Below are 23,789 nucleotides of genomic sequence, written 5' to 3'. Positions count from 1 at the left end.
ACCAACACAGTTTGTAAAATTTTATTTAGAATAAATGTGTTTTTAGGCGATTGAAGTAGGGTGGGTGTGTATTTCCACGTGGCGGAGTTTCCAGCCTTGCTCTATCGAGTTAACCAGTAGCCAGGGTTACCCTATACCGTAAAACTTTTTACAGCAACTTTATATATATGTAATAATCTGCAAGTGTCTTTGCCGAGGTCGTGAGAGATGGTGAAAATATCTCTTTTCGGACAATGCACGAAATATGCAATATACCAGTGAGAATTTTTAATGTAGAATGGTGTCTCTAATGTCTAACACCTTGGTACAAATTACTTAGTTATATGATACCATGGACATGCCATGACGCCTCCACGCCTGCTTTGGATGTCAGAAGAATTATGCCTCCATAGACGACTTGATGCGGCATGTTGTTGATTGTCATCACACTAACACTCCGAAGCCTAATTTCGAATGTGATCAATATGACCAGACCCTATATCGCAAAGCGAACTTAAGGCGTAAGGAGAGATGCCATGCTCCGTCATCGCGGTCCAGGTCGTCAGGAAATGGTCACAAGGATGAAACCCAAAGAAGACGTTCGCCAAAGTAGCCATCTCGGAGGAAAGTATGTAATATAAGGTTGTCTACGTCGACGAAATTTCCAACAACTGAAGTCACTTCCCCATCACCTACGCCGGCGAAGTCAGCATCACCAGGCAAAACGTCAACGCCGACAAGGGCAATGCCAGTCCCTAAATCTACATTGCCCTACACAGCAAGTTCAGAGACACAGGCAGACGATATTGGCGCGGATCCAGATATTTCCCTGAGCTCAATCCCCAGAGAGCTCTTTCTAGTATCGCCACTGCCGTCGATGACTGTCAACTTCGTGTTACAGACCAGATATATTGGAATACATTGTGTAATACAACCGATCCGACAACACAGGAGAGAAGAGGTGACGACAAACAACGGAGACAACGGTAAAGGGAGAAACCATAAGGACATCACATGGACAGAATAATGTGCGTAGGACGCGAGATGTAAAACCAAAGCGGTTTTTTTTGTAAAAATATTTTTTTTCGTGTGTATATTACTCTTACTTAATATTTCTTTATTTTCTACAAATGTGGTCTATAATTATATAATGTTAAGTCTAAACGGAACTCAGGTATGGGCGTCAATAAAATAATAAACGGAACTTCGCTCGATGGCCAGTATTTTGGAGCGTTTGGTTCAATGGAGCTATAGTCTGGTTCCTAATACCGTTTATTAATAAGTAAAACTGAACTAGGAACTGGCAACCATTTTCAGCCCACCGCAACAATATTTTTTCTTTTTTTTTATTTGTTGAAAAATATGTTAACTGAACTTATCATACTCATTTATCAACATAATGTAAAAAATCCAAACTTCAAATATATAATCATCTGGGAACTATCTCTTACGCGTTGTGTAATAGCTTCATGTCACCATTTGAACATTAAGCCTCAAAAGATTTACTATTAAAATAATTAGATTTGATGACATTAAATATGATGGTTTTATGAACAAAAACGTTTTCAAAGTTTTAGATGCTACCAAAATTTAAATTTAAATATTTGAAATACTTGTTTATTATTACCCAGAACAAGCCAGAAGCACTGGTAATATCCAGGGGATCGCCACGAGGCCATATGCCACCACTGGAACCTCCTAACGATTTGTTGGTAAGACTGGTACAGCATCGACCTCTGCCACTCCTTCGATTTTTTCCAATACGTCCACACCTTTCCGGAGAAGAATTGATACAGCATGAGGAAAATACTGCAGGGAACTAACACCCTAAATAGGAAGATATTAGCTCATGATGACAGGCTAGCGAAAAGGGAAGCTACAGATGAGACCCTTAAAATTCACAATTAAATGTAAGGAGCTTTAAACCCCATGTCAATGACATACATACCCTGGGGATTTCATCTACGACATTGAAGCAGTAACAGATGAAACCTACAAGATCGCGGATGAGATTCTGCATGGAATCCACTGCCAAGCGAATTCAGATGGGGATTTTTGACAGATGTTGTGTTATAAGTTGCATCGAGAACTTTTGGACCTGGAACATGTCTCTACAGCTGGAATGGTCAAGGGATATATGGGAAAACAGAACTAGACCCAAGAAGGAAGTTTAACATTTAACATCACAATCAACAACGACCGCGACCGCGAATCTTATATTTCGACTCGGATTGGACTTTAGTAGTTAGAGTTGTGGCGAAAGAGGAGTTGTAGGTTGGTGAACAAAATCAATGAAGGGCTGCGGCGTCCACTTGTGAAGTTGTGCAGGCAAAGGGAGGACTTACAAAATGTATTCAATATTTTTTTTCTTAAAATGTTTGTAATTTTCCTATTACGGTAAAATAACACGTAACTTGAAATCATTAAGTACAATTTCTAACAGCTATAACTGATATTTGTATCTTGATATCAATGAAGTATGTGTATTGTGAGATATATGTGCGGTTATAAAGATTGATGAAATTCCTATATGTTAAGTGATTTAGGGCTTTCATTTACTGTCATTTTTCAAAGATCATCTATGTAATATTTCATATTGGGATTTTTCAAGATTAAAAATGTCAATTTTTTATTTAATGATTATAAAATTATAGATTTCATCTGTATTATTAAAGGAACTCTTTCACGAACAATGGAAATTTGCCCACGAACCAATTTTATTAAAACCAAATGCTATATGGTAAAATTGGTTCGTGTGCCTATTGTTTTATTAAAGAGAGAGAAAACTAGAAAGAAATAGAACTTTATTATGGATGTAACTCAATAGCAAATTAAGCACAATATCTTTTCTGCATGAAGACTTCCTCTTGCTTGTAAGGATATATAACTACAGTACTATATTGATGCTGTAAACTTATTTTATTTGCCTTTTGATGTTGGACAAAGAGGATTCGACACAAGTTTTAACAACTTATGAAGAAGCCCTATCCAAATGATTACAGTAGTAATCATATATCCAAATATAAATGTAACTGTATACTTATTGTTTTGGATTTGGAAATTATTAATCATTAGTACATCACATGACAGAATACTGCATTCTGATTGGCTACACACATGAAAACTATTTGCAATAGTGCCCGGGCAAGCGGGCACTATTGAAGTGGCGGTAAATTCAACGTGAATGTATTGTGACGACACCATTATATGACGTCATCATAACGTTGCGCTTCGACCAAGACGTTAAGATGGCGGACAGGCTGTTGTTTGCCGGGATAGAAGCAAATGTTGCTTTTCTACAGAAGACAGTTCACTCATATTCTATATTGATCTACTTTAATATTCATAAAGCTGAACCCCGTTTTATAGAAACAGATTTCTGCGACATATGTTGTACTTTTAATGTAACAACGTGGTGTGGAGATGAAGATAGCATTGCGAGATGTCGCTTCATGCCTAGCTTGACGTGCTTTTGTTACGATGACATGTGATTGTGATGTACTGAACCCATTATTGCCTGTTTGAGAGGGCACTATTGCCTCATAGTATTGTCTCGAGATGGGATAGTGCCCTCGCCTTCGGCTTGGGCACTATTCCATCCCTCGATAATACTATGAGGCATTAGTACCCTCTCAACCAGGCCATAATAGATAAATATACATGAATCACATGTTGAAATGGTTCATATGAACATACATGAGAATTTTGTTCTTATTGTTCGTGAAAGAGGTCCTTTCTTCAAGTGTACGTTATGGTTGCGTTTTGTCTGTCGTCGTCCGTTAACATTTCCTTGTGAACACGATGTAACTTGAGTAAATATGAACTGATCTTAATGAAACTTCGAATGGAACCAGTTCGAAAATTAGCTTTATTGCCTTTTCAATAATAATTATAATTGGACCTTCTGAACACGATAATTTGAGTAAATATCCACCATTTTGTTTGTTTGATTAATTAATCTTCTTTTATCAGCAAGGTTATGTAAGGACGGCCTCCCATGTATGCGGTGTGTTCCATGAATGTTGTGCGAGGTGTGTGTTTTGGGAGACTGGTATGTTTGTGTTGTCTGCTTGTATAGTGGAACTGTTGCCTTTTTTTATAGTTTGTTTGTTTGTTTGTTTGATTAATTAACGTCCTATTAACAGCTATGGTCATGTAAGGACGACCTCTCATGTATGCGGTGTGTTGCGTGTATGTTGTGCGAGGTGCGTGTTTCGGGAGACTGCGGTATATTCATGTTGTGTCTTCTTGTATAGTGGAACTGTTGCCCTTTTTATAGTGCTATATCACTGAAGCATGCCGCTGAAGACACCAAGCAACACACCCCACCCGGTCACATTATACTGACAACGGGTGAACCAGTCGTCCCACTCCCTGTACGCTGAGCGCTAAGCAGGAGCAGAAACTACCACTTTTACAGACTTTGGTGTGTCTCGGCCAGGGGACAGAACCCAGAGCCTTCCTCACAGGGGCGAACGCTCAACTCAAGGCCAAAAGTGAGGCGGTGCCAAGGGAGGCATTAGGAAGGATAAAGTCAGTTAGGAAGAATAGAAACGATAAGATCCTAAATTTAGTCGCCTTTTACGATCATGCAATAGGGGCAGCAGGTACAATTCTAACGCCCTACCTATCACTGAAGCATGCCACCGAAGACACCAATAAACACACCCCACCCGGTCACATCACAGGTTTACGACGCGCAAAAAAAAAAAATACTAAAAATACTTAAAGTTTGGTTACTTATCCCATTTCCAGAAAAACACCACAAAAATCATCCGATCTGAATATTTTTTAGCTTACATTGAAGACAATTCCTTACTGGTCACTATGGTATATGATATAATGGGATTATGGCCGAATTTTATTTAATATCGAAAGTTGAATTACGAGGATTCGTGTAAAAATCGTTAGTAGGAAAAATACACGCTACATGCCCAAGTCACGATTCCCTAATGAGCACAGACCGAATAAAATCGCCATCCATTCAACGAATGCATCCCTGGAGTGCAGATCCTCAATATAAACTCACTTACTTATAAAAATTACACATAAGTATCCCTTAGAAATCCCCACACTCCATTTATTGTCATGCAGAACAGATGATCACCGATCTCGGCCATTTTTTGTCTGTCGTCTCCGATTTGATACAAGCTCTCTGATTGACTCCTAGGAGCGAGTGGACTAATCAGAGAGCTTGTATCAAATCGTTTGCACTTATAATTAGTGTTGGATATTCGTTGTGAACATGATAACCTGTGTACATATTAACCAAAATAAGCGATGCATCGTATACAGACCAATATTAGAAAGAACAAGTATGAAATGTTCTTATTCCATCATAACTGTTGGAGTTATTTCCCTTGCAATCATTATCATCGGAAATTGTGAACACGATAACTTGAGTAAATATTCACTGAACTTGATGAAAGTGTGTATGTAGACTTAAAAACGAAGATATTGGTCTAGTTTGAAAATTGGCTTGATTCGATTGTAAGAGACGGAGTTATTGACCTTTGCAATAAAAATCATTGGAACTTAAACATTACATCCATGATGAATTATTAAATTATTTTATTTTGATGTTCTTGATTACTATATGTTACTATATGTTATGTAAATAGTTTTATGTTCAAAATTTTTTTCTACTTCGTAATTTTTTTGTCCAAATGAACTAAAGACAGCAGTTGGCTAGTAAATGACTAATTTGTATCAAATCTCAGGTGACCGTTAAGGTCCATGTGCCTCTTGGTAAAAAATGTTCCTTATAATCTATATCACTTTCTGCCAGAATCGGAGCAAGTCATTCTTGATATACATGGATGTGCGAAAGACACAATTGTTCGCATACTTATTCAGATACGTCTTCGGCTAACTCTTTGTCATTTTTGGTCTCAATAGTTTGTCTGAGCTAATATTCTGCTATTATTCGATACTGTACAATGTAAATTAGACACAACTGAAATACATGTATGCCTAATTGGCACAAAAATAAATATAATTTGTTTTGCTTTTGTTGTCTGCGCAAATAGTAACTCGTTGCATATAATATATGTCATGGATGCAATTAATTGTTTTAGAAAATTTTGTATAGAAGTAAAATAAGAAGTTCATACTTTCCAATGATGGTTATAGTGTACAATAAAACATAAAATTCATCTGCTCCTGTTTTCCATAGAGAAATATTACTATTCGTCGGCGGTAGAGCATCCTTAATTTTTATTCACTTACAAGTTGAAAATAAAATAAGTTGCAAAAATTGTTTTCTGTTACTAAGTGAAATTCAATTTTATAACCTACATCATACCGCTATATTGGACAGTTTCATGATATGTGCAAGATCTGTTGTTAATTAGGTCATGTTGGCATTTATTAAAGTTTATACGTCTTTCAAATATTCTAAGGGATACTGCAAGGTGATGCCATTGATGTATTACTTATGAAATAAAATACAAAAAAATGGCTGGTTGAAAGCCCTGGTAGCATCTAGTAAGGATAATATATGATTCATTTAATGCAAGAAAAAAATAAAGACTGCGATATAGTAAGATTGTTTGAGGAAATTATCTTTCGTAAACACTGTAGTTGATAGAAATATTATATTGGTAAATCAAATTTAAGAGAATGCATTACACTTATTTTCAATAATTGCAAAATCACGATTAAGTTTTTTAACCATTCTATCTGCCCTCTTAACATATCCAAAACAGTCACTAGACTTTTTAATGTTAAAAATAAATAAACAATGATACTCCCTCTCCATACGCACTTCTTCCACAGTTCTTTCCAAAGTATAAATTCTTTGCCGAAGGTCATTATATGCAAAATATTGCAATATGGCATAATGTATATTTCGTTGTTTGTAGGCATACACCTTGGAATTCAAGATGGCTGCAGTGGCTCTTTCCGATCCAAATTTAAAACTCGACCAATTTTAATAACAATTTAGGGATGTTTGCAGCTACTTATATGATATAGATGGTTTTCTGTAGGAGCCAAAAGCTAAAATGGCTGCTCGAACCAGTACGACGCATATACTGCAACTCAACATTAATTTACAAATGTAGAAAAGGCGAGGGCCTCTTCGACGGATGTCAATTTTAAAGTCAGTATTTGTCTGCGTAATCTTTCCAACATTCTTATTATTTGTGAATAATTTGTCCTTCTCTCTCGGTATTACTCAACATGTTAACTCGAGTAATTGAACATTTCACATCGTGGTGATATATACAGAATGGTGCTCTTGATCAGTGAGGAATATTAGAACTTGTAAGGTTTGGTTAATGGTGCCAATCATCTATAATTCATACCAACTAGACACTAATACTCCCAACATAGACACAGTATTGACCTTCTCGGTGACAGTTAACTGGTCGCTTAGTGTAGACTGACCATCGTTGAACCTTGTGAAACACTTTAAGTTTCCTTATATAGAAACATCTGCCAGGGATGAGAAATGACACAAGCTATTGTCAGTTAATACGGGAAGTCTACAAGCACACCTTTGAAGCTGTCATAGGAAATCCATTTTACTATGAATTGAAACATACGTTGAAAAAGAATATTGTATGTGTACAAATTTCTGTTCACGTTTGCATGCTAACTGCGTATTTTTAAGGAGTCAGGTCTTTCATGACAAAGAGTCTTTCGAATGTGCATAACCAATACGGAATCAGTTTTTTTGTATCTCGGAGAATATTTTCAGATCAAATTTAATAATTAGTTTGGTTTAGTTTAGCAGATTAACATCCTATTAACAGCCAGATCATTTGAAGACCGCTGTGTGTCTTTGCTAGGGTTCAGAACCTATAGTAGAGCCTTCTCCATATTAAGCAGGAACAGACACTCACTACACCTTTTATAGACTTATGGTGTCTCCCGGTCAGGGGACTGAACCCAGAACCTTCCTCGCAGGAAAAAGCTCTCAGTTGAAGGGCACAAATGAACGGTATCAAGAAAGATGTTAGGACAGACAGTCCGTTAGGAATAAGAAAAACATAATGTCCTAAATTATTGTTATGGTCCCCTTAAATTATCATAATAGAAAAAAATGAACATTTGTTATTTTTTTCATATCACGCTTTTGTCTGACTATATTTGCATATGCATGACCAGTGACTGAAATCCTGAAATCCACACAATATACAGGTACATCTGCTCAAGGCCATCCACGTTTGATTCATATATTCCTTATTTTATATGGATACAATTTTCGGCGGACTAATTATGAAAACGTTTGCCGAAATTAAACTAACTAGATATTTTGAAACTGATCAATTGTAAAATATTATTTAAGATGTATACATATGAAACAGCAAATTATGTGAAATTTATCCTATGATAGTATATGTATTAGGTCATATCATGCATATACATTTGACAGTTACAATAACTGCCGCATCGATACAATGGTGAACAGTCTAGTCACTTCCCTACAACGCATAACTAAACAAAGGGAGATAACTACAACATACTTATAGCCATTTCACTTCAAATACGTTATATTCATTTTCAGCATGCTTACAAATATATATATGTGCCGTAACTGGGCGAGAATTTATTATTATTTTTTGAAAAACCATCAGGTTTTATGACTTAATCTATGAAAACCACTCAAATGTACAGAATAACATGTATGATGTCTTATAAATATTGAAAAACGTTAGTTACAAAACAGAAATTGTACACTATAAAATTGTTGTTTTCGATGCTTTATGTATGTTAAGATAAAAACATACTTACAAAACTCACTTGACCATTATCAATAACACTAAAAATGTGATATTAATCTGTAGACTTTGGCTTCATGGTCTGATCGTATGTATTTATTTTATTGCACCGTAGATATACAGAATCATCTTACATGAGTGTTCATTTCATATGAGATTTTATGAAACGAGTCTAACAAGTTTTATTTCTTCGAGTCTCGGCGAGCAAAAATGAAAACGTCGAGACGAGTTTCATAAAATCTCATATGAAATGAACACAAATTTAAGATACTTTTTATCACATAACTCAAAATACCTACATAATAAAGAATTTCACGTCAAAATGTGTTCCATTTTGTCCTGCCGTGCTCTTAATCCTTACGTCACGTCGATTTTCCTGACGTCATTTATTGTTTCTGTCTGACGTCACAATGAATTTCTGGTTTTTTTAAACAATACAAAATATGTTTTCATACTGACAATAATGTATATTTTATATATGTTGACCAAACACGTACATTACCTACATTTCACAGACTTCAGTCAAGGTACGGAGAGATAAGGACATAGGTCATATCCTAAATAGTTCATTTGGCACATCGAATGGGAGCCAACAAGATGTCTTGTGTTTCGCTTTTTGTATTTTGTCTTTCGATTGTGACGTTACATGGGACGCGGTCTGATACTACAGACGACAAAAAGCTAGACGAGATAAAGGAGATGGTTAAGTTACAGTCAGAGATGTTACAGAAGTATGGACGACGGATAGGTATTGTTGTTGAAGTTGTATTTTTTTTGGAGAGGGGAGGGGGTGGATAGTTTGTAATCTAGAAATTGTGCTTGCCTATTTATACAAGGAATAATATGAAGACCTTTCAGATAAAAAAGAAAGTAAGGAGAGTTCAGTATGTGACAATCATTTGTTTTTTTATGCTGCCTAACAATCCAATTTTTCACAAAAGAACGTTACGTAATAGTATCTTGAGCAAATGTCACCTTGCTCTTTTTCTATTTTACCTAATCGACTGTAAGCATACCTTTACCTAAAATGGACATGTCACCATACGCATAGCTCAAACTGAAAGCTTTTCTATCATAAATAAATGGCAAGGTTCATTTACTTTAATGCACGTTAACGTCAATTATGAAATCATTTTTGTGAATGTCTTTGGGTGATTCATCAATTCACATGTTTAAAACTACCCAAGGGAGAAATATTTGCGTTTGAAGATTTTGCTTGACGTGGGAAAGTTTTTCTTTATGTGTAAACATAAATGATACATTACGCATTGTCTTTATCAATAGATTTACTGGAAAGAGAAAACCAACATCTCATAGACCAAACTGTGGAACTGAAAACCATCAATGGAGCTATGGAAGCTAGGTTAGTAATTCTAGAAAAGCGATCGTCGGAATGTCAAAAACACGTGGATATGTCTGATGCCCCCGATAAGTCGAGTAACGATGTAGTTGACGAGGACGACGTGACATCAGGTACACCTTTACGTCAAGACAACGATCAAAGTACGTATCTGAGTTTTGTTTTTGGTGAATTAACTGATGAAAGACAACAAGGATTCCAATGTATTACTTTTATTTCAATGTATTTCAATAAAATGTAACCGATAAAGTTGAATACGGAATAATTTGTTATGATAAAAATTGTCATCAGCAATATTTTTGTAAATTAATGAAACGGTATTTTTATAGGTAAACCCGAAACAAACCTTGAAACACTTTTTGCTTCAAATACTCTTTATTTACTGTTTTCTAGAGATTTTAAACAGAGAACCATCAACATAACGAAGGGTAGCAAATGTAGGTGAGTGTCAATGTTGATCTGATGATGGTGGGCTAAAAAAAGATCAAAACATAATTTCACAACCTGAAAAAAAACTGAATACCTCGGTAAATTTTTCAAGACTTGAAAACCGTAAAAAACTCCTTATATCATTTTTCGTTCTTCCTTTGAATAACGAGTCCGGTACCAGCACCTTATCCGTTATTCAGTAAAACTTACATAGATATCATTTCAAGACTTGAAAACCGAAAGACTACTCCTTAGATCGTTTTTCGTTATTGAGTTTGAATAACGAATCCGGTGCCAGCATCGTTTTCGTTATTGTTATTCGGTTTTCATTGTTGAATAACGAATCCAGTCCCAGTACTTTATTCGTTATTTCTAGACTTGTTAACAGTGAAACACCACCTTAGATCGTTTATCATTATTCATTTTGGATAATGAATCTGGTGCCAGCAGCGTATTCGTTATTTGGTTTTTAAAATTTTGAATAACGAAACCGGTGCAAGCATCTTATTCGTTATTCGGTTTTCGATTTTGAATAACGTATCCAGTGAAATTGTTATTAATTTGTTCATTTTTGAAAAACGATTAAGGTGCTGGCATCGGATTGTTTGTTCGAATCCCGAATCCCGAATCCGGTTCTAACTTCACATTGCCGAATTTTGTTTGTTTGTTTGTTTGATTAATTAACGTCCTATTAACAGCTTTGGTCATGTAAGGACGGCCTCCCATGCATGCGGTGTGTTACGTGTATGTTGTGCGAGTCGCGTGTTTTGGGAGAATGCGGTATATTTATGTTGTGTCTTCTTGTATAGTGGAACTGTTGCCCTTTTTATAGTGCTATATCACTGAAGCATGCCGCCGAAGACATCAAGCAACACACTCCACCCGGTCACATTATACTGATAACGGGCGAACCAGTCGTCCCACTCCCTGTGTGCTGAGCGTTAAGCAGGAGCAGAAACTACCACTTTTATAGACTTTGGTGTGTCTCGGCCAGGGGACAGAACCCAGAGCCTTCCTCACAGGGGCGAACGCTCAACTCAAGGCCAAAAGTGAGGCGGTGCCAAGGGAGGCATTCGGAAAGTCAGTTAGGAAGAAAAGAAAAGATAAGATCCTAAATTTAGTCGCCTTTTACAATCATGCAATAGGGGCAGCAGGTACAATTCTAACGCCCTACCTGCAGGGCCGACATTGCCGAAACTCGTGTCCTTTAAATAGTGCTATCTCACTGAAGCATGCCGCCGAAGACACCAAACAAGTACACATCACCCGGTCATATTTGGTTAGTGCATTATTTTACTAGGTGAAATAATAATCTGATATTTTGATGATACTTAACATCCTTACAACTAAGATATCTAATTAGGGTATATCGATTTTAAAATCAGCTCTGTTAGATAGATTTAATGACCTATTAACAGTCATATAATCTAAGGACGGTCTCCTATGTGTGTAGTGTAATGGAGCGAGTGGATGTCTGCATACATTGGGAGGCTGTTGTTTATTCTCTTGTCCTTTTTATGCTATCTCACTGGAGTTCACCCTTTAACAAACTTAGGAACTTAAAACCATCAATGGAGCTATGAAAGCTAGGTACGAAATTCTAGAAAAGCGAGCATAGGTATATGAAAAACACGTGGATATGTCTGACACTCCCGATAATGCGAGTGACGATGTCATAGGCAACGATGACGTGATGAGGTCAGGTTCACCTTTACGTCAAGAAGACGATCAAAGTAAGTATCTGAGTTTTGTTTTGCGGTGAATTAACTGATGGATAACAAGGATTCCAATGTATTTCAAAAAGATTTAACTGATAAAGTTGATACAGAAAAAATGTTCTTGATATGTCAAAAATGTATCCAGCAATAAATCAATGAAACTGTATTTGCATAGCATTTGTTAAACTCGAAACAAATTTTGAAACACTTTTTGTTTCAAATACTTTTTTATTACCTGTTTTCTTGATATCATTAACAGAGAACAAATCAACGAAACTGTATTTTCATAGCATTTGGTAAACTTGAAACAAACCTTAAAACACTTTTTGTTTCAAATACTTTTTATTTACTGTTTTCTAGAAATCATTAACAGACAACCATCAATATCAAGGAGGGTAGCAAATGTAGGTGAGTGTAAATAGTTTTGTAACGTTTGCAATAAAATTGAATCATGGAAAGTTTATAGTGAGTGATTATTGAAACAATATTTTCATTTTAGTCAGGAAGCCGAAAAATAAATTAGTGAAGAACACATTACATACGTATAACACTTGTGTTTGAAATTATATTATAAAGAAAATTAAGCATTAATGTTTCGAATATCAAAATCATTGAGGCGGAGCTAACGCAAAATTAGTTAAAATAAGATCAAAGAAGTGCAACGAAGATTCGGCCTGTCACAGTTATAGTTATCTGAACGGCATTCAGAAATTGCAATTAAAGCATCCTTCTTTGACAAACTTTCTGAGAAATAGCGATTTTGTTTGTTTGTTTGTTTGATTGATTAATTAATGTCCTATTAACAGCTATGGTCATGAGAAATAGCGATAAGAAACTTTAATTATCAAAATCAAAGATTGGTGCCTGTTGTCCGATCGGCTCCAAAATACAATATGCACAACTAGGGCCTTAGGGGAACCTACATATGAAATTTGTGAATGATTCCTTCAGTACTTTCTGAGATATAGCGATAACAAGAATTGTTAACGGACGGACGGAAGGACGGACGGACCACGGACGAAAGGCGATTCGAAAAGCCCACCATCTGATGGTGGTGGGCTAAAAAACAGATCAAAACATAAATTTCACAACCTGAAAAACTGAATACCTCGGTAAATTGTTCAAGACTTGAAAAAACCTCCTTAGATCATTTTTCGTTCTTCATTTTAATAAAGAATCCGGTGCCAGCACTCTATTCGTTATTCGGTTTTCAATGTTGAATAACTAAACCGGTGCCAGCACCTTATCCGTTATTCAGTAAAACTTAAATAGATATCGTTTCAAGACTTGAAAACCGAAAGACTTCTCCTTAGATCGTTTTTCGTTATTCAGTTTGAATAACGAATCCAGTGCCAGCATCGTATTCGTTATTGTTATTCGGTTTTCATCGTTGAACGAATCCAGTACCAGCACTTTTTTAGCAAACTTACATAAACATCATTTCAAGACTTGTTAACAGTAATCATTATCAGTATTCACTTTCGATAATGAATCCGGTGCCATCACCGTATTCGTTATTCGGTTTTTAATTTTGAATAACGAAACCGGTGCCAGCATCTTATTCATTATTCGGTTTTCAATTTTGAATACGAATCCGGTGAAATTGTTATTTATTTGTTCATTGTTCATTGAATAATGATTAAGGTGCTGGCACCGGATTGCTTGTTCGAATCCTGAATCCGTTGCTAACTTCACATTGCCGAAACTCGTGCCCTTTTGATAATGCTATCTCACTGAAGAATGCCAACGACTACACCAAACAAGTACACATCACCCGGTCACATTTGGTTAGTGCAGTATTTTACAAGGTGAAATAATAATCTGACTAACATTATCTTTGACTTTGAATGAATTTAAAAAAGGGAAGAGACCTTGAAAATTTAACAACCCATTATTATTTGAATCTGGAAATGATTAAAACTTGTATTGAGGAGGTCAAGCTGCAGTACTGTTTACCTGTGTATAATTTTAATCCTCTTGAAAATATTTCTAACAGTGATATACAGTTTTTAATAAATGATCAATTATTTCTGGAAACATTACTTATGGAAAGAGATCTATATCATATTCATCTTTTAGGAAAAAACTAGCTATTCTACTTAAGAATAATCTTAAGACTTCAATAGAATTATTAGAGGCGGAAACTGATCCTGACCATGAACAATTAGATAGATTAAGAAAGGATTTGGAAGCTGTACGTGTTAAAAAAGTTAAGGGCAGTCTAATTAGATCAAGGGCAAAATGGATTGAGGAGGGGGAGAAACCAACATCATATTTCTTAAATTTAGAAAACAGAAATTTCACTTCTAAGATCATACCTAAAATACAAAAAGATAATGGAAATATTATAACTAAACAAAAGGAAGTCCTGTCTGAAGTAAGATCATTTTATGAAAACCTTTATAAGTTTAGTGAGACTGATAACATTGACTTAGAAGTACAATTAGAAAATTGTAATATTCCAAAATTAAGTAATATTGAGTCAGACAGCTTAGAGTGTAAGATAACTTTTGAGGAAGCGGGAAAAGTTCTAAGAGGTATGAAAAATAATAAGAGTCCAGGGTAAGATGTTTTCACTTCAGATTTTTAAAAAAAAGTTTTTAGGAAAAATTTAGGAAGTTTTGTTGTGCGCTCTTTGAATCATAGTTTTTTAGTAGGTCAATGTTCAATTACCCAAAGACATGGAATTATTGTGTGTTTTCCCAAGGGAGATAAGCCACGCTACTTCTTAAAAAACTGGAAGCCAATTACACTGTTAAATATCACATATAATATTGCTTCAGGGGTAATTTCACAAAGAATCAAAACAGTTTTAAGTAAAATTATCAATGAAGATCAGACTTGCTTTTTATCCGGTAGGTATATAGGTGAAAATATCCGTACCGTGTATGATGTAATGCAATATGTTGAAGATTTTAATATTTCAGGTATGTTGATGTTAGTAGATTTCGAAAAGGCTTTTTGACTCCGTTTCATGGAGATTAATTGATAAAGTTTTTGAAAAATTTAACTTTGGACCAGAAATTAGAAAGTGGTTAAGATTATTTAACAATAATGTATATGCTTCAATAAATCAAGGGGGGAATTTATCGGAACGTATCAGTATTGAACGAGGTTGTCGTCAAGGAGATCCAATAACTCCGATTTTTAATATAAATATTAATATTAGTAAAACAGTCAAGTTATATGATTAGGGAGCTACAAATACAATGATGTAACATATAGTCCAGATTTGGATTTACAGTAGGGGGAAAACAGATTTACATTTTTTGGGTTGAATTTTCAGTTGATTTAGATCAGATACCAAAAATGAATTTTGACAAAAAAATTGTAAAACTCAAATCACTTCTTACTGCTTGGAAGAGGCGGAGCTTGACTCCAATTGGGAAAATCAATGTTATTAAATATTCATTGATCTCGCAACTTAATAATCTATTCATAACCTTACCAAACCCACCAGAAAAATATTTAGCTACAATAAATTCTTTATTTGATTTTTTGTCGAATGGTAAATGCCATAAGATCAAATCAAATGTTATGATTCAAAATTATGCAGATGGTGGGCTTAAGATGATTGACTTCTATGCTTTCATTCATTCATTAAAGTTAGGATGGATTAGAAGATTATTCTCGTCATTAGGCAAATGGTATCTGATCCTCAAGTCAACTCTAGATTTAAATAAGATATATAAATGTTGGAAGGATTATGTAAAATTGTGTATATCCAGATGTCGTAATCAATTTTGGAAAGATATCTTTAAAGCATGGGATAAATTAAACTATTCTGAAGATATTAGGCTAAATAGACAAGAGTATATCCTCAAAACTGCTCTGTGGTGCAACAATGATATTAAAGTTGATAATAAATTTGTTTTTTCCCCAACTGGTTTAGGTCAGGTATTTTAATTTTAAATGATTTGATGAAAAATTCTGACAATTTTACTTTTTTTTTCTTTTGACGAATGAATACAAAAATTTGGAATTGATACTAATTTTCTACAATACCATGGACTAATATTGTCAATAAAGCGCTATTTAAGAAATCTCGAAATAAAACCAGAGAAACTTTCATACCCTTTTATACCACAATTATTAGAAATTTTCTTTTAAAGCAAAATGGGTGTGAAAGACTTCTATAGGTTTATCATTACTCCATCAACAACTCCAACAAGTGCTAGAAAATGGAATTTGAGCTTTAACTTTGATACAGAAAATGTGGTTAAAATATATACTCTTCCATTTAAGGTAACAAAACATTCCAAATTGATATGGTTTCAATTATTCATTATATATTAGTTTCTTATACCTTCCTTCATAAGATAGGAATAAATCCTAGTCCTATGTGTACTTTATGTAATACAGAAACGGAGACAACTAGAAATTGTCACAGTTAATTTGGTGGGCTTTTCGCTATATTTAGTTTACAATACCGTCTTGTAGATTATCTTCAAATAACATAATTGCATGGAAACTGTAAAACCAACGATAAGTTAGTTATGACCATTTAAACAATTTATTTATGATATGTGTATTTGACCCCTGTGAACTTGAATATGGGTTAAGGTCATTCCTAGTGTCTGACTTCATAGCCCGTCCCCTGGACATCTTATATATGAAATATGAAGATCCTAGACCTTACAAAACTTCAGGAGAAAAGTTTTCAAGTTTATTGTTAAAAACAGGACCTTTAACATTTGACCCTTACCAAAAACCGGAAGTTGTCATTTTTTGTAATAACATGTAGAGAAAAAGTTTACGCTTAAAGATGCTCCACCGCTGACAAATGGGTTTTCTTCAGTATCAAAAACAGGAGTAGACGATTTAGAATTTTTCTTTAGTTACAAAAGTTACTTATTTTACACCATAACCACCATTGGAAAGTTTGAGCTTCTAATTCTATTTCAAGTTAAAGATACAAAAAATAATTTATTGCATCCCGAAAAAATTCCTTGACTCTATATCCTATATGGAATGATGTACTGATTATGCATGCACCAAAGTCAAAATGAATTATTTTGTGTTATTTTTTGTGTTAATTAGACATACATATACACGATTAAACACCAATTATTGTTCAAGTGATGAATATCATTTATGCTCTGTCGGCGGTGGAGCATCTTTAAGATTATCTGCAAAAAATATTATTGGATGAAATCTTTGAAAAGAACTGTTAGTGAGTTATAAGCATTTTTAAATTTGAAGATATGACGTCATAGCGGCCATTTTGGTTTTTTATGAAGATCATATCAAACGTTAGAGAACATTGGAGGGGTCTTTTCTACAGCAATTGCAGACTGTATTAGTCATTCAGTTCGACAATATATAATGTTAAACATTTTGGCGGGAATTTAGCAAAGATCAAAGGAGTGTTCTACAAAATGGCATACAGCTTTAACCGGAAGTGCTACCGAAAACTGAAAGACACCAAATTCATCAGAATGACATTCTGCATCGATATGTAAAAAGAAAATTCACAAAATCAAAAAAGTAATTCGTGAGCTTTGACCCCATAGCGAACTTTTTTATTTGACCTTTGACCTAATTGCTGTAATTGAATAAAAGTTAGCCTTTTATACGATCTAAATAAAACATCAAAAATATTTGCTGTATCTTAAACGGTTTTGAGTTGCGGCTGTTTTAAACTTTTTAGGTATGACGTCATGGCGGCCATCTTGGATTTTTGACCTACTTAAAAATGTTGCGGTCACCCCTTCAACTCATGCCATACAATATAACAATAAGGCCATTGGCATACCTCTTACCATTTTGAAGATCTTTTGGACACAAAAAAGTGTAGAAGAATAATTAACTTACATTATATATAATAATAATTATAGAAATACTGTTAGAGGTATCTTCATAATTCCAGCTGTTCCGAAATAAGAATAATTATTCTAGTGTTCCAGCAAAATTGATGTATTTTATTTTTCTTACTTTTTGAGAAAATCAACTTTTTATGTCCCTGTTCCCCCGATGCAAAAATTCACTTGGAAGGTCTTTATCATTACGGTGTTGATTCCGGTTGAAAACAACCGTTCTGACGCCCTTCGAATTTGCGAATTCAAACTCAACAAAAGTAGCGGAACAATATCAATAAACCAAATATTTTCAGCACTAATATCGAGATTAATCAGGCATAGAACTCGATACCAGGTAATAAGAATTTCCTGTAACAGTTGCGATAGGAAAATATTGCGATGTGAGTAAATAAATGTTTAATTTCTTTGTTCTGATTACCATTTCTAAATTTGACGATTTGATCCCGAACATTCCAATGACTTCACTTTTTAATCCTCTGAGCCCGGGTGATTCGACCTTGCTAGCTGGCGTTTTGAAGGAATTAGCATTCATTTGTGGTATTATGGCAATTTGCACACATATTCAGCATAACATAGTTTAAAATAATAGTGTAAGCTTATCTTGAAACATTTCATTATTTAAACGTCGACGTCACTTTGACAAAAAGAAAAAGAAACAGTAGGCCTAGGCTACACTAGGTACTATGCACATTTTAGTAAATCTTACGGCGTTTGTGGATACAATGTTTCGTTTAGTAGATGAGATTCATGAAATATTGCACAAAAACATCATTAACATGCTTCTGAAACATATAATTAATGATTTGAATTGAATATGTTTGACATTGGGTGTAAAAAATCTATTTTGTCCTTCGCCGTCGAAAACCGATGAAACCGCGGTACTGGGTTGCGAGCAGCTATCGCGATTTTTTCTTGTTTTTTTTCTCTTATTCATTAAAAAAGAAGCGATCTATGAAGACTTAAACATTCACATGAACTATCTTTAGTCCAAAAAGTTTCGGCAATAGCATTTTTTTATATTTGAGTTGAATGCATCAAATCGGATCTGCTCCAGACATCGACTGTATAGGCCTACCTGCAGTTATCGTGATTTTTCATGCAAGAATTTTAAGCAGTAGGCTCGATCGAAAGATGTAATCTAAAAAAGATGGTATTGTACAAATTCTCACTGCATATAACTTAAATTTGATATTCCATGGTAACGTTATAAAAATATACTGTCGTTTTCTCCGTACCAACTTAAAGTAACACGAGCAAATTGGTCTCGGCGAAATCAAACTCATTCCTCTCAGGGGTGTCTTCACCGACGTTCGAGTATTTCGGCAAAAAAAATCAATAAAATAACAAATCGTATACCAGGTATTTGTGATCACTGTGTTATTATCATTTTTTTCACTTTTTTTCATGGTGAAACAACAGCTACATGCACATTACATTTACAAAAGTTTTTTTTCCTATTAGGAAATACTAAATCATACATCATCAAATATTTGCTATTAAAGATAGGTGATTAAAATAACAATGCTATCGGCTTTTTATAATAAAAAATCCCTGTACATAAAAAACAGAAATCTGGCTTAGTGTTAACGGTTATGTATATCTTCTGATCTTTCGATTCTCATCACCGGTGGCAATTTTTTTCGGTTTTTTTCCTTTTTAATATATCATTCAAACATGCCTATTCAAACTATTTACAAAATCTGGTGAGGGCTACATGTACATGTAGGTATTAATATAAATAATTATATATCTGAGGATTTACATCGGATACACGGTCAGTATCTTACAGTAGGCCAAGGACGTATCATTGAATAGGCCTGTTAGTTTAATTTTGGTGACGACACGGAAAGACGAGATGACTCCTGTCTCCTGGACATTAAAACAAATCCTTTATTTCATCTAGGCAAATAATAATTTGAAAATTCCATATGCCGCCTGCATGTAGACGTCCTAGGCCTATCGCTACCTACAATGCTCCCGATCGTGGTCTTACAGATATATGTATTATGTAACATTTCATCGATGATTTGATCCAGATATATCTGTCTTCGATAGTTATATTTAGAATTATGAATATGTGGAAGGAACGTGTGTACAAGATAAAAACAACCCATCTCAACTACTATTCCGGGACCGTGAAATGAAATATTGGTCACCTCAGCCCAAGCACAGGGTCACGCAAATTATTCATCATGTAAAATAATAATAATTAACTTACATTATATATAATAATAATATTAAAATTACTGTAAGAGATCTCTTCATAATTCCAATTGTTCTGAAATCAGAACGATTTTTTAAGTGTGTTCAAACAAAATTAATGTAGTGTAACTTACTTACGTTTGGAGAAAATCGACTTTTTGTGTCCCTATTTCCCTGATGCAAATATTCACTTTTGGCTTACTTGGAAGGTCTTTATCACTACGGTGTTTATTCCCGTTGAAAACAAGCGTTCTGACGCCCTTCGCGGTTAAGTTCATTTTACGAATTTAAAGTCAACAAAAGAAGCGGAACAATATCAAGAAACAACGCATTTTCAGCTCTAATATCGACATTAGTCGGGCACGGAACTCGATACCGGATAATAAGAAATGGAACCCTTTATTGGACCTTTTACTACTGCTAACTTACTTTAATTTTCTTTTTTATCTTTTGTAGGGGTTTATATAGCTGATCAGTACAACGATTCTTCAGAACATTTTTATTTTTATATTTATTTAGTATAATATATTTAAACTGTAATATACGTGTATGTGTAACGGTACCTCCTCCTCCCTCTTCTTTCTTCTTATCTTTCTTATTTAGTATATCTGTCTGTATGTATGTGAGTGTGTGTGTGTGTGTGAGAGAGAGAGAGAGAGAGAGAGAGAGAGAGAGAGAGTGAGAGCATGCATATATGTGCGTTATGGTTTGCTAACATATGTTTTTTATGGATATATCTATATGTGTAAATGTATATATGTTATGGTGCTATATATGTTCTGTTATGCTAAGTATTTGTGTGTTATGTAATGCCATTGCCATGATGCTTATGCATATGTATGTACACATATGTTTTGTATTATGTATGCATCATGCAGGAGTGTATGTATGCATGTATGAAGGTACATATGTGCGTATGTATATGTGTATTCTTGTGTACATATGTGTTGTTAGAGTATATTTGTATGCATGTACCTATGCATGCATGCACGTATGTATGTTTGCATGCATGTATGTGTATTTTGTCATGTTAGTACACATACATGCATATTATGCAGGGTAACACCATGGCATGCTATGTAATGTTTTATATATGATGTAACATAACGTACAACTTGATGTTTTAAGTATTGTGAATGAGTACGTATGCAAGTGTTTGTGTGTTGGTGCCCATATATACTGTGTAAAATGTTTGAAAATAAAAAAAATCTGATTATTTGATGATACTTAATGTAATAACAACAAAAATATTTAATTAAGGTAAATCGATTTAGCTCGGTTTATTACATTTAATGACCCATGTGTGTAGTGTGTTAGAGCGAGTTAATGTCTGCATACTTTGGGAGGCTGCGGTATATCCTCTTGCCCATTTTTATGCTGTCTCACTGGAGTGTACCCTTTCACATTTTATCATAACAGGCCAATCAGTCGTTCCGCTCACTCTTTATGCTGAGCGGTTATAGATTAGGGTGTATCTCGGCTAGAGGACAGAACCATTCACTATCATACAATACGGACAGCATAGGTACAATTCTTACGCCCAACATATCGTTTAAAATTTTAAGAAACACAAGAATTCCACGGAAATGGATGTGTCGCCTGCACAGCATCACAAAAAATAGTTATTTACAGTTGAAAATATTGTTTATAATTAAGTGAATTTATCAAATCCCGTGACTCTTGCAAATATTGATGGATTTTGACCAGTATCGAACCCATCTAAGATCTCATTGATATAAAGTAATGTACCAAATTTGGTTGAAATCGTACAATAAATACTAATGTTATTGAGCGGAAACCATGGATTTATCTGTTTTGACGATTTTAAAGTCCCATTTCTCTTGCAAATATTGGCGGATTTCGACCATTATTGAACTCATCTGAGATCTCATTGATATAAAGCAGTATACCAAATTTGGTTGAAATCGGACAATAAATAATTAAGTTCTTGCACGGAAACCGTTTCCCGGACGCCGACACCGACATAGTGATACCTAAGTATCGCCCTTGCGTTGCAGGCGACACAAAAATTGTGTATTTTGACAACATTTCACGAAACAAAATTTTATGATCTGTGCAGTAGGAATGATGAACTCATCGATATTAACTTAAATTATATGGTTAACCTATATTTCAGATAACCATACCACTGTCGGAGTCTACACTCGTGTCTCCAGACCCGCTACATCTTGGACAGCATCAAACTATTGAGTTTGACCACGTAATAACTAATGTCGGTAACGGATATGACCCACGTCAAGGACAATTCACAGCACCGGTCGCCGGACTATACTGTTTCACTTCCACAGTACTTCTTAATAGTGTTATTGATCATCAATATCACCTGTCTATTGTTAAAAACGGAAACAATGTGGGCATCCTGTTTACTTACGCAGTAAACGATGAAAGCACCAGAACTATAGTATTATCGTTAGATGTTGGAGATATGGTCTGGGTACGAAATATCGCTACAAATTCGCCGATGATCTACGGTGGTGGATACAGTACCTTCTCCGGATTTCTTATCACTCCACACAGAGCGAATTGAAGATTATGTATATTTCGATTTTCCTTCAATAATATAATTCATGGAGTTAAACATATTTTACATCATATATGTATTAACGAAACAAGCGATATAATGAAGAACAGTTATTAGTTTCTTGGAAATTTAGTCCACCACATCAGATGATGGGCTATTCAAATCGCCTTACGTCCGTCCGTTTAAAATCCTTGTTTGCGCTATTTCTTTAATTTTATATGCTCTCCTAGTTATGCATATTGCATTTTGGGACCGATTAGTCAACAAGATGTGGGAGGATGCGATATACTCGTGTTATGTCTACTCTTGCCCTTTTTATAGTGTAATCTTGCTGATGTCCACTCTGTCACATTATTCTGACAAGTGGCAAATCAATCGTTCCACCACAGGTTTACGACGCGCGCGCAAAAAAAAAAAAAAAAAAACAAAAAAAAAAACTAAAAATACTGAAAGGTTGTTTACTTAGCCCTGTATCCCATTTCCAGAAAATGGGGTAATTAATTTTAAAATGCTCTGAACACCACAAAAATCATCCGATCTAAAAAATTTTAGCTTACATTGAAGACAATTCCGTACTGGTCACTATGGTATATGATATGATGGGATTATGGGCGAATTTTTATTTCTGTCGTCTCCGATTTGTTATAAGCTATCTGATTGGTCCACTCGCTCCTAGGAGTCAATCAGAGAGCTTGTATCAAATCAGAGACGACAGAAAAAAATGGCCGAGATCGGTGATCTCATCTGTTCTGCATGACAATAAATGGAGCGTGGGGATCGCTAAGAGATACTTATGTGCAATTTTTATAAGTAAGTGAGTTTATATTGAGGATCTGCACTTCAGGGATGCCTTCGTTGAATAGATGTCGATTTTATTCGGTCTGTGCTCATTAGGGAATCGTGACCTGGGAATGTAGCGTGTACTTTTCCGACTAAAGATTTTTACACGAATCCTCGTAATTCAACTTTCGATATGAAATAAAATTCGCCCATAATCCCATCATATCATATATC

General features: G+C 34.9%; 1 pseudogene; it reads left to right on the top strand.

The window, feature by feature from the left end:
• Window positions 1–9,287: 9,287 nt before the first annotated feature.
• On the top strand, window positions 9,288–23,219 carry LOC138326473 (complement C1q-like protein 4; annotated as a pseudogene).
• The last annotated feature ends 570 nt before the right edge of the window (window positions 23,220–23,789 follow it).

The sequence above is a fragment of the Argopecten irradians genome, chromosome 6, assembly GCF_041381155.1.
Source record: "Argopecten irradians isolate NY chromosome 6, Ai_NY, whole genome shotgun sequence".
In the NCBI taxonomy this organism is placed as follows: Eukaryota; Metazoa; Mollusca; class Bivalvia; order Pectinida; family Pectinidae; genus Argopecten; species Argopecten irradians.
This window is presented reverse-complemented; position numbering and strand designations above follow the sequence as displayed.